We start from the raw sequence: 12,459 nt of genomic DNA on the forward strand, positions 1-12,459 counted from the left end.
GCAGCGAGCCGGAGCAGCGGTGTGATGTCCTGCTGGGATTCCTGGGCTGCCTTGGGACAGCGCACGGCCGGAGCGCCTTTGGTGTTATCGTGCTGGATCTGTTTAGTCTTTCGAGCTCTTCTTTCCAGCCAGCGTATAATGAAATACCAGGGCAAATAGCTGAGGCATTCATAAATTACAGCGTTAGATAATTTCTGTCTCTGGACGCGGCCGGAGCTGGGAGCGTCGCTGGCTGCAGCTGACGGACTCCAGATAAGGTAACGACAATTATTTATTTCTTTATCCTACATCTGGCCTGTCAGGCTCCGGATGAAATATTCTTTGGGGCACATTGAAGAAGCAGTTGGGTTGGAGAGGGAGGTTGCTGGTAGTAGGGACATGGGGGAAAGGAAGGCTGAGCATCCCGAGCTCCGGCTGCCGTGACAGCGTGTGATTAATGGGGTTTGTAGTGGTGCTGCTCACCCGTTTCTCCCTGATTTTTCTGCCTTCAGTCGATGTGCTGCTAAAAACAAGCACTTGGGGTGTCCCGGGGTGTTGTGAGTGCACCCCTGGAGTGATTAGAGCAGTGAAGTCAGGGGTATGTAGACAGCTTTATTAGGAAAGTTACTGTCCAGCTTTGGGGTACATTTGGGGTTCCTGGCAGCTCTTCCAACCCAAAGCGTGATCCCATGCATGTGATGCTTGCATAAATGGGGCTGAAATTACCAAATAATTCATGTAAGGGATGTGATCAATGACATTTCTCTCTGAGGACCGCAGTCAGAGTCAGGGTTCCCTTGGGGAGGAGCAGTGAGCACAGTGCTGTGAGCCCTCAGATGTCCCCCAGCTGCTGAGGTGTCCTCAGTGAGGAGGCCGAGCGCTGTGTGTGTCCTGACTGTACAAACTGACTGAAACCCAGAGGATACTCCCCTTCCTGACCTCTTTTTTTCTTTATTTTTTTAACATTATTTCCTCTCCCCCCTCCTCCTGACCTGCGGCAGGAGGAAGAGGAGCGCGGGGGGAAGGACAGGGGGCAATGGTCAGCGCCGAGATTTTGGCTGAAGCCTCCCCTGGCTGCCTGCCAGAAATGACCTCATGACAGGAGTGAGATTTGGCAGCTCGATAACGCCCCGCTTCCCTATCTCACAGGGTATCCAAATATGTAACTCATTTGGGCTGGAAGGGCAGATTTTCATGGCAGAGGTTGAGGCATTGTAGTCTCACATCTTTGTCCCAGAACCCGCCGGGTGTTGCATCACCGCGTTGGCTGCGAGATGGGGAGTTTGTTAGAGCTGCTTTAATTCATTGACTCTTCAGTGCCTCAGAGGTGTGAGAGAGGATTTGGAGGGTGTTGGAGCCCTGGCTGATGGTATAAAATCAAAATAATCCCTCCGGATGGGTGTGCTATGGGATGGGAGAGGGATTCTGTCAGGCAGGCTCCTCTTGTGGAGATCCACGTCAGGGCACTCTGTCCCTTTAGAGGATTTTGTGCCTAAATTAAATCGTATTTTGCTGTCAAAAAATCATCCTTGCAATATTTGAGCTGTGCAGAGCATCATTCCCATGCTTTTTCTCCAACCAAATCCTGTGTCCTGCCACATTTCTGCCAAAACTTGTTTTTTGGCCAATGCTGGCTGAAATGTGTTCCCCAGGAGTGTCCCAAGATGGGAATAAAAACTGTCAAAGTCTGAGAATGGGATCAAATGCCTTCAGTTTTGTCAAACTAATTGTGGAGGCGCTTGCAGCTGATGGGGGGAGGGAGGGGAGGTGCTGAGTCATCCAAAAAAATGTGCTGAGCAGCAATTTGCTTACTGGCATTTCACCTTCCCGGTGCCAAGGTGTCTGATCTCAGTCTCCATTTCTCGCCTTTTTAACAAGGGATATTCCTACTTTGGAATATTGCCCACATTTGGCATTCCTGACCTTGCCAGTTGCTTTCATAGAATCATGGAATAATTTGGGCTGGAAGGGACCTTAAAGCTCATCCAATCAGTCCCACCCCCTGCCACAGGCAGGGACACCTTCCACTAGTCCAGGTTGCTCCAAGCCCCCTCCAACCTGGCTTTGGAACTTCAGGGATCAAGGGGCAGCCACAGCTTCTCTGGGCAACCTGTCCCTACCCTCAGGAAGGAAATTCTTCCTTTCTTTTCCCTCACCAGTGTAAAATTGCAGTTATTTTTCCTTTTTTTTTTTTTTTTTTTTTTTTTTTTTTTTTTTTTTTTTTTTTTTTGTCAATTCCGGCTCCAGAGCAAGAGGCAGCTCTTGGTGTGATTGGCACAAAGGCTCTAAAGGTGTCAAATCTGCTCCAGAGGCTTCTCCCACCCTGAGCATACCTGTAGCTCATCCATGCATCCTCATCCCTGTGTCTGGTTCCTGCATCCCAGCTGGAACCTGCCCAACAAGCTGAAAGCTTTGAGGAGAGCTCCTGTTGGAAATGCTCCTCCAGCCTTGTCTGGAAGCAGCCTCAGCACGGGCTCAGACCTTTAAATCCCTGCCCAGGGCCTGCGTGTTGGGATTTCACAGCTCTGATCCCGGGGTAGGGCGGTTACCTTCACTCACAACTCAAATTCTCATATTCCTGCTGCTGTGCCTGTGGATGTTCCATGCAAAATCTGTCCTGAACCAGAACTCCTCCTGGTGAGATGCTGCAGAGTGGCAGGAGCGTGGCAGTGCCTGCGGGATGTGCTGCATCCTTTGGGAAATTAAATACAGTGTGAGCTCTTCCTGAGGGCTGGAGGTTCATCCCTGCATCTCCTGTCCTGTGAATTCCTGGTGTGAGGAGAAACCTTTGGCTGTGTGGGAGCATCCCAGCTGGTCCTTGGGAATTGTGGAATCACAGGAGGGTTTGGGGTGGACGGGACCTCACAAAGGGCCATCAAGTCCAATCTCTCTGCCACAGGCAGGGACACCTTCCATTCAACCAAGACCTTCCCAAAGCCCTTATTCCCAAATTTATGGTGCTGCACAGGTGCCTTTCCTTCCGTCCCCCCGGCCTCCTCCACAGCTGAGCTGGGGTTTCATTTCTGTTTTCTGCTCGTTCCCTGAGGGAGAAAAACTGTGACTTTATGTAAGGACCAGGACGTTTTATCGGCATTTACTGAGTTCCTTGATGGAGAATGTTATTGCCAGAGTAAGTGTTTGACTGACCCGTGACCAGATTGCAGGGTTTTTTCCACAATTTTTGATGAGTTCCCTGGCAAATCCTTGAACTTGGGTTTTTAACAGCATTCCAAAGTTACCATCCTCTTAACCCCAGAGTAAATAGTGCTGTATCAACCCCATATTATTTTAACCTTTTAACATTATTTTTCTTACCACATAATAACATAAATCTTCCCTGCTCTCCCATACACATGTAGTGTCTTGTAATGCTAATTAAACTGCACACCAGCCTAATTTTGCTCTCAGACTAATCCAATATATTTTTCTTGACTGGAAGCCAAAACCCTGAGAGCTTCAGAGCATGCGGAGCTCTCATTCCACTCTTATTATATGTTAATGGCTTTATATTTTAATATCTTTCAGCACTTGGGGAGGATGTTATTTTTAGAGGTGTCTGGCTGCAGAAGGTACGGGTCTGTGAGGGGTTTGGGGGATGTGAAGCACCAGTAAACCCCATGCAGTGAGTGAGTGGGAAGTGTGTCCCTGAAGAGGTGTAATCTGTCAGGATCCGTTGTGCACAAGCACGGAATCACAGGGAGGTTTGATGTGATTTTTACCGTGGTTAAGTGGGGGATTTGGCCGCAGTTTTGCCGTGGTTAAGTGGGAGATTTGGATGCAATTTTACCGTGGTTAAGTGCCTTTATAGGGCGGTTGCAGTGGTAAGTGCTCTCTCGTTAAACTCTGGGTTTGTGTGCTAATGGTGCCGATGCCAGTCTGGCCTGGATGCTACTACAGCAGGAGTAATCACTCCCAGATGGGCGTGGATGGAAACGAGTTCTTTCCCTAATCCCAAATGAGAGCTGTTGTAAGTGTAAAGTCCTAATGATGCCGGACCCCGTTGATGGGGTGCCAGCCCTGTAACACCTTCCAAATGGAATTGCCATCATCCTCCTGCCTGGCTGCACCTCATCTCCGGGGATGTAGCTGAGATTGCTCCTTGGGGATGATCCTTGCAGTAGAATCCCAGAATCTGCTGAATTGGAAGGATCCCATCAGGATCGGGGTTCACCGCATGGTGCGGGGTTGAATTGTGTGGGTTTGCAGCTGTGGGCATTGTGTGACACGAGGTGGGGAGGGTTTGTGTGGTGTGGGGAGGGTGTGTGTTCCATGGTGTGAGGGTCCTTGTCCATGGGGAGGGTGTGTGTTCCATGGGAATGGTCTGTGTTTCATGGTATGAGGTTTCATGTCCATGGGGATGGTCCATGTCCGTGGTGTGAGGATCCATGTCCATGGAGAAGGGTCCATGTGGTCTTTGTCCATGGAGAGGGTCCATGTCCATGGGGATGGTCCATGTGGTCTTTGTCCATGGTCTGAGGTTCCATGTCCATGGGGAGGGTCTGTGTTCCATGGGGATGGTCTGTATTTCATGATGTGAGGGTCCATGTCCATGGGGAAGGCTCCATGGCTTTGCCATGGTGGAGCCGCTGGCTCGGTGCCCTGGTGGCAGTGACTGCTGTGTGTGACTTGGCTTTGCCGTGGTGGACGGGGCAAGGGTTCTTTGTGCCCCACAGGGCTATGGTCACTGGTGGTGTGGCAGGACGGTGGCCACAATGCCTGGAAGCTGCTGGACGCTCCCAGGAAGGAGGAGGAGGAGGAGAGGACTGTGGAACAGCTCCTGCCAGAGCTGCCTCTTGCACAGCCCCTGGGAGCTCAGACCCCTCCTGGGCAGTGCCGGTGCCCCAGGGGTTAAATCCCATCCCTCTGTGACAACAGGGTTAAATCCCTGCCAGGCCAGCGGGGTGCTGTCCCTGAGTGCTGCTTTTGTCTTTTAATCCCTCTTTGCAATTCCTGTCACCTCTGGGCTTTCAGCCTCTCCCCAGACACAAAGCACTGGGAGTGGGGAGACAGGGAAAGGTGTTCCCTGAGCTGGTGCTGGGAGTCAGATCCACCTGGGAACAGGTACAGGCTCTGTGGTTGTACATTATCTGCAGGTGGGAGGGTTGGGGAGATGCTATGTTGGACAGACCCCACTGTGCTGCTTAATTCCAGAATCCTGGCATGGTTTGGGTGGGAAGGGACCTTAAAGCTCAGCCCATTCCGTTCACTGCCATGGGCAAGGGACTCCTTCCACTATCCCAAATTGCTCCAGCCTGGTCTTGGATGCTTCCAGGGATGGGGCAGCCACAGCTTCTCAGGGTATCTTCCCAGTTGTATCATCTCCCTTTTTTATTTCTTGTTTTAAACTGGATAATGCTAGTATTCTTCCCAGAGAGTTGAAAAGATTGGAGTGCCCTGTCCAGAAAAAAAAAAAAATCTTTGAATTTCATTCTTATTCGATAATAATATTTATATTTTCTAAAAATAACTAAATCTTTTAACTCTTCCCTATATTTTCTGGTCCATGAGGCGGCAGTGGCTTTCCTGGGTTTCCCAGGGATGTGGGGCAGGCACTAATGGCCTAAACAGACCTTTGTGATCCTTCCAGTCTTCCCCACGTGCCTGGCTCAGCGAAATTAATCCAGGAAATCATTTCAGAGCAATCATTTCCTTCAACTTTGCAAACAAGTTGCTGAGCTACTGGTTCCCTAAACCAGCACTTTATTCTAATTTTCCCATGGGATAGGAAAATAGGATAAGGCATTTAAGGCTGGCAGCTGGAACTGTTGCCAGCCCAAGAGGATGGAACAATTCAGACTCAAAAATGAGGGGTTTATTTTAATTTTTTACTGCAGTTGCTGCTATTCTTGGGGCCTCAGGAAGGCTCTGCCTGGAAATCTTGAATTCTCATCTTTTCCAATAAAACATAGCCTGTGTCAGGAAAATGGGATCAGACAGGGAATCGCTGGATGTGCAGCTGATGAGGTGCATTTGGAGAGCAGGATGAGGAGAAAAGTTGGGTTTTTTACTGCAGCTGTTTGTATCTTTTGAGTGATAATGAACTCAATGAGTAGCTGGCTGCCTTGGGGCTGTGGATAGGCTTGTTAGTGCTTGCTCTGTCTGTCTGGGGTGTTAACTCTTGCTGGGAAGCAGGGATATCCCATCCAAGGGTGAGGGAAGCCCATCAGGAATTACCTCTGCGTGCCATCAGAGTAAATTCTGGCAGATTTCTAAGGTCAAAAGGGGAATTTTTTTTTCCTAGGGGGCAGGAAAGCAAAGTTTAAAGCTGGTAATTGTACATTTTAAAGGAATACTAAATCTTCTTTTGAGCAATATCTTTATTGCCAACTTGGGGTTTTCTCCTGTTGTTGACAGGAGTTGTTTTGGCTCAGAGTACAGCTCCTGCAGGGATTCCTGGTGGTGGAAGGACAAGGGGTGATGGGTTTCAACTGAGTGGGTTGATTTAGATTGGATATTGGGAAGGATTTCTTCCCTGTGAGGGTGGTGAGGCCCTGGCACAAATTCTGTGGCTGTGCCAGCCCTGGAAGTGTCCAAGGCCAGGTTGGACGGGGCTTGGAGCAACCTGAGACAGGGGAAGATGTCCCTGTCTGTGGCAAGGGGTGGAATGGGATGGGCTTTAAGGTCCCTTCCCACCCGAACCATCCTGTGCTTCATTCTCTGGAAAGGGAATGTGTGCAGGAACATTCCTTGAACTGAAGGCTTCAGCCAAGCCTTGGGAGCTCAGCACTTTCCCTGGCTCAGCTGAGCTTGGCCTTTGTGTCTGGTGAGATGCTGAAACCAAGAGAACAACTCAACTTTTTACTGGCAGGGTGGATTTTGCTTAGGAGATGGGAGAGCCTCCATGCTCAGCACCTGCAGGAATGTTGTCTGGTGTAATCCCTGGATCCCCTGGATGGAATCCAGCACTCCAGGCTCAGCCCAGTGCATCTCCTCTGTGTCCCCTGGGGCTGGTTCTTATTTCAGGCTCAGCACCAGCAGCAGAGGGGCAGGAGAATTCTGTGCCCCTGCCAGGGATGCTGGGAGCCAGCACATTCCTAAAAAAAAGCAAGATTTGACTTCAAACACAGGTGCTCCGCAGGTCATTCACATTCCCCTGTGCGGCTGCAGTGCTTGGAGAATTCCAGATGTGCTGTGTCTGGTGTCCTGCTTGGGATGGAGCTGCAGGAGGAGCTCTGGGAAGTTGAGGTCTTCAAGTGTTAAATCCCAAGTGCTGCTCCTGCAGGCTCAGCTCCGATCCTGGCGTCTGGCGCACGTTTCCAACAACAGCCTGGATTTGCCAAGAAAAATGACGCTGGATGCAGCAAGGAGCTGTCAACTCTTTCCTCCCTACCCTGCCGGGCAGCTTTTCTCCTGCTGTCTGGAATAACTGGGCTGTTTGGGGGTGATATGGAATTTGGGGTTCTCAGTGATGCTTTCATCCCCTTCCCTCCATCCTCACCCCGTTCCAGACAGCAGCACCTCACACCAGGCCTGTGGAATCGCTCTGTAAATCCCATTTCTGAGGGTCACATTAAGCTGAGAATAACTCAAGTTGTTCTCCTCTCATTCCCAAATGTTGGACCAGGGGGATTTTGGCTGGAATATTAAAGAGCTTGTTCCTAAAAAAGGTTTTTGAGGCTGGTTTTGTGCAGATGGGTTCAGGATAAGACCCCTGAACCAGTTCTCTCCCGCTCACTGACCATGAGCTTCTCTGTTGGGTCCTTCTGACTTTAAACTCTTTTCTTCCCATCTCTGAAGATGCTGAAACCCCAATTTACATGATAACTCTGCTAGCCAGGGTTCATGGGGTGTTTGGGGCAGGTACCCTTCAGTCAGATCCCTGTGAAGATCCTGTGTGGCTTCAAGCTGGATCAGGTACTGAAGGAGTTAAAAATTCCTACTGCTGGTGCACACCAGCAACAGCGCCAGGTATGTCCCAGGGGATCCAAGTTTGCTCTCTGCAACCTGGCAAATAGCAAAAATTTTGATGTCTGTGAACAGCAATCACACCCCGAGGCGATGAGGGCTGACAGGGAAGGGCTCCTGACATATTTACCGAACAATTTTCTTATCATGAAGTGCTCAAAAAGCCCAAACCTGGAGAACAATAGCAACAAAAACCCCACTGCAGGGTTTGTCAGCAGATGCAGCTTGGAGATAACAAATGATTTTTTTGCTTTTCGTTTGACTCCTTGGCCATTTAGGGGTTAATTGGAGCGAGGCCAAGTGTGGTGAGATAGTGCCTGAATCAGTTTTAAAAACATTGGAGTTGGAAGGGTTTTAACTTTTAACTTCTGTGAGGCTCTTAGAGGCTGGTGAAGAGGTGGGTTAGAAACAAGTAGAGGAAAACATTTGGGTTGGGCAGTAAAAATTGACTGTGGAAGAGGCAGCCCTTCCTGAGACCCCAAAAGTCATCTCAGCCCTCACCCCAGCTGGGCTCCCCCTTGTGCTGGGGCTAGATTGGTCTGAAGTGTTATTAAATGGCAATAAATGAGAATAAATGTTTCTGTGAGGGTGCTGTGTCATGTTTTCATCCACCAGTCCCTCTCTCCTGGTTGTTGTGTGTGTCTGGAGAATGAAGCAAAACTGCATTCGTGAGAAACCAGGGGGACTTTGACACGAAAAATCGGGAATAAAGTTGTAATGTTGGTCCTGATCCAGCTGCTCCCTTTGATTTCGTTCTGATATAGAAAGGCATTGGCCTGAAACTGGTCCAGAGGGGTGCCCAGCATGCTCTCTGAACTCTGGCATGAGGAATTCTGAGCAATAAAACTTTGGAAGTGTGGCCTTCGAGGGCTATTGTGGAAGGAAGGGCATAAGAAACATGACACTGGGATTGTGATTCCTGGCAGGAATGCTTTGCAATGGGGAAATTTCAGCTTGGTTTGTGTTGCTTACATGCCTTTCTTCTCGCTGAAGGGCAAATGACAGTGTCAGCATTAAATGTGAGGAGCTGACATCTTCCCATGAAATATGCCCAGCGTCCCCAGAACAGAGCTGGAATTATTGCTGCTCCAGAAATCCGCCTTCCCTGGACTTTACTTTTGGTCTTAACCCGAAAGGGACCCGACTGAAATGTTCCTGCTGATCAAGAGGTTGGTCGTGGAGGGAATTGTGCTCTGGGGAGAGGTCTGAGAGCAGGAGGAGCCGTGGCTGAGCTGGATGTCCCCTGTCCCTTTTGGCCCTGGGGCTCTTGTGTCAGGACGTGTCAGCCTGACGGGCGCCTGAGATGGAACAAAACCCAGGGCAATTGCTTGGATGTTTGGGGGTTTTTTTTGGAGTTTTTTTTTTAAGGCCACTTCTCTGGGTTTGAAGATGTTCTGTGGGGGAAAATTTATGGCAGTTTAGAGATGGAAGAGATTGGCCTTGTTCTCTGTGATGCCCTGTTGGTCCCGTGTCCCCGGCAGCTTCTGTTGTGGTGGCTTTTAGGTTGGTGGGTTCAGCTGGGCTTGGTGTAGCCAGGGCTTCACCCCACAGGGTGAGTGATTTAGGGAGCTCTGTTGACTGGGGGGCAGTGGAGATGTGTGTGGCAGCTGGAGCTGCAGGAGGATGAGGAGTCACTCACTTTGTCTTTACATCCAGTGAATTGTGCCGCTCGTTTCGGCGTTCGGGAATTGCTCTTTGGGCTGGGCTGAGTTTGAGCCCCTCGTGGGTTTTTCCACCAAGATCTGCCAGGGTTGGTGTCCATGGGGAAGAGGAACCTTGTCAGGCTGTTCAGGAGGCTGCAGAAGATCAGCAGGGTTGGGCTTTGTTGGCCAAGAGGCTTCAAGAGACACCTGGCATGGAAAGGGTTGTCCAGCCCTGGCACAGGAGTGGTGGAGTCCCCATCCCCGTAGCTGGATGTGGCACCTGGGGACATGGCCAGTGGTGGCCTTGGCAGTGCTGGGGGAATGGTTGGACTCCAATCTCAGAGGGCTTTTCCAGCTTCAATAATTCCATGATTTTTCTCAGTGCTTCTACTATCATTGCTCAGTGCTGACACGCTCAGATTGGAAGAACTTGAGTTATTTCATGCAGGATCCTTGTTTCCTTCTTCCCCTCTGAAATCTCTACAGAACCATTTGCACATAAATGAAGCAGAATTTTTGGCCAGCTCTTGTACACACCTGTGCACTCCCATCACCCACCAGGAAATTGCTCCCCTGAAATTCTGCTCCTAAAATATTTGCTGAGAAATGGTTTGGGGAAGTTAAAAACTACTCTTTTGAGATTTCTCACATGGTCAGTTGTGAAGTAAGGCTGCACAAAAAGAGGGTCTTCAAGCAAATTAACTATTCTTACCAGCAGTGGGGTGGGTCAAGGTGGGACCACCCCCTTCCCATGGGCAGGAGCACCTTTCACTATCCCAGGTTGCTCCAGCCTGGCCTTGGGCCTTTCCAGAGATGGGGCAACCACAGCTTCTTCCATAAGATGATGGAAAACACTGTGGGCTGGAGGGGCTCTGGTAAATATAGGATTATTTAATATATAGGATGATTTAATTTCTGTTTCAGTAGCTCTGCTTGTTGTCAGGGTCTGAGGTCAGCTGGGGTGAGGGAGGAGGATGGAGGGGATGAGGCAGCGAGTCCCTGCTCCAGCAAGGCAGGATTTCCAGTAGGAGAATGCCCTTGGAAGAGTGTGTGTTTGTGCCCACAGCCATTAAGCTCCATAATCTTGGTGTCTGTATCAACTTACAAATGAAAGCTTGCAGTAATTTGGAGCAGCATTTGAATTGTGAGTGGTAGTGATGATGCTGAGCTTGTCTTTTAATGCTGAGTTTAGAGGCTTTGAGGTTTGGATTAAAAAAAACTTCAATGAAACCACAAAAAAGACATTGGAAGCATAGCTGAACAGGTGGAACAAATTTGTTAAATCTGTTATTGGGAAAACAGCAACTTGCTTTTAAGAAATAAATCAATCTGCAGCTCAGTGTTTCATAATGAGGAGTGGGATAGGAAAATCTAAAAATATCTCCAAATGAGAGCTAATGCTCCGAAGGAACAGATCCAAACTAGAATATAATATTGCCCATTGTGGTGACAATAAGGATTTTAAAGTTCATTGAGATCCTTGCTGGGATGCAGATGGGACTTGAAGAGCCAGCATATTTCCCTTGGCCGGGTCCAGTTTTTATTTGCATAATAACTTATTATATGTATTGCCAGTAGCTCGCAGAGCCCCTGGTCAGGATTGGGAAACCACGATGAGTTCATCCCCCTCTGCCTGCTGAGACAATATATTCCCCAAGAACTGGGAGGGAGGCGTCTCTAGCAACTGAAGCAAGTGATTATGTGCTTGAAAAGGCAGGAAAGAGCAGAGTTTTAACCCTCTGAACCTTTGTGTACCTCGGATCTTCTCACCAGGACCCATTTCAAGGGTCTTTGTCCTTTGGCTGCCTTTGTCCCTGTCCTCCCTCCTGTGGCATGAGCTTTAGCAGCTGATTTTAATGAAGCCAAGGGGCTTTTCCAGGTGGAAAACGTGTCCTGGGTTTTCAGGAGCGGGGGCATCCGTGCTGTTGTCTCTGTTGTCGTGGAACCATGGAATTGTTTGGAGCAAAAGGGGCTTTAATTATCATCTCATTCCACCTCCTTTTCTGCTCCTTTCCTTGATTTCCCCAGCGCTGTTCAGGCAGCAGAGCCAGCTCCCTTTCCATTTTTCTTGGAAAGCGATTCCACAGCCACATCCATCTCTCAGCAGGTTCTACCTAGCATTATTCCAGAGTTTCCCTTGCTCAGCAGAGCCTGGGTGCTGTGTCACACCCAGCCGGGCCAGGCTGGGGCACTGCCATCGCCTTTCACGCTCCATCCTCCATTTCTTTTGGGACTTGCTGAGGGCTCCTGGGCAGAGAGGGCTTCTTCAGTGCTGCTGTGGAGTAGCTGCTCCCAACTAACCAAATCCACATGGACAGCTGTTGCTCAGAGGGGAGTGGGTAAGTGCATCCATAAAGTTTGGGATCTGTGCTGGAGGGAGTGCAGCCAGTGCACGGCCATCGCTCTCTGGGAGCCCTTGGCACTGAAACCCAAGGGAACAAACCCCCCTAAACTTCTTCAACTTCCAGATTCCAGTTGAGGGAAGAATCAAGGTGTTGTGGAGTTGTAAATGGTAATGCTAGTTTTTCACAGCTGGGTGTTCCTGTGCACTGGGACCAGGGTTGCTCATGGTCAGGGACTGTGTGTGGCTTTGTTTTGGGGGCAGAGGAGGTTTACCCGAAACTACTTTAGGCTGGATTTTAGGAAAAGGTTCTTCCCCTAGAGGGTGTTTTGGCACTGAATGGGCTCCCCAGGGAATGGGCACGGCCTCAAGGCTGCCAGAGCTCCAGGAGGGTTTGGACAATGCTCCCAGGGATGCACAGGGTGGGGTTGTGGAGGTGTCTGTGCAGGGCCAGGAGCTGGACTGATGGTCCTGTGTGTCCCTTCCAGCTCAGGATATTCCATGACGCTGATTTTGGTGATGGGCAGGTTGCAGTGGCAGTGCCACTGTCCTCTTCTGTACCAGGCTGAGATGCCCTTGGGGTGACAAAGG

The 12,459-nt window shown here is 49.7% G+C and overlaps 1 protein-coding gene across 1 annotated transcript in view; it reads left to right on the top strand.

The window, feature by feature from the left end:
• LOC310923346 (ectodysplasin-A-like) overlaps nt 1-12,459 on the top strand; it is a gene marked incomplete at its 5' end in the record, with an annotated part of 58,787 nt that overhangs the window by 1,269 nt on the left and 45,059 nt on the right. The window lies entirely within an intron of this gene.

This window comes from Zosterops lateralis (genome assembly GCF_965231275.1).
Source record: "Zosterops lateralis genome assembly, chromosome: Z".
Taxonomy (NCBI): domain Eukaryota; kingdom Metazoa; phylum Chordata; class Aves; order Passeriformes; family Zosteropidae; genus Zosterops; species Zosterops lateralis.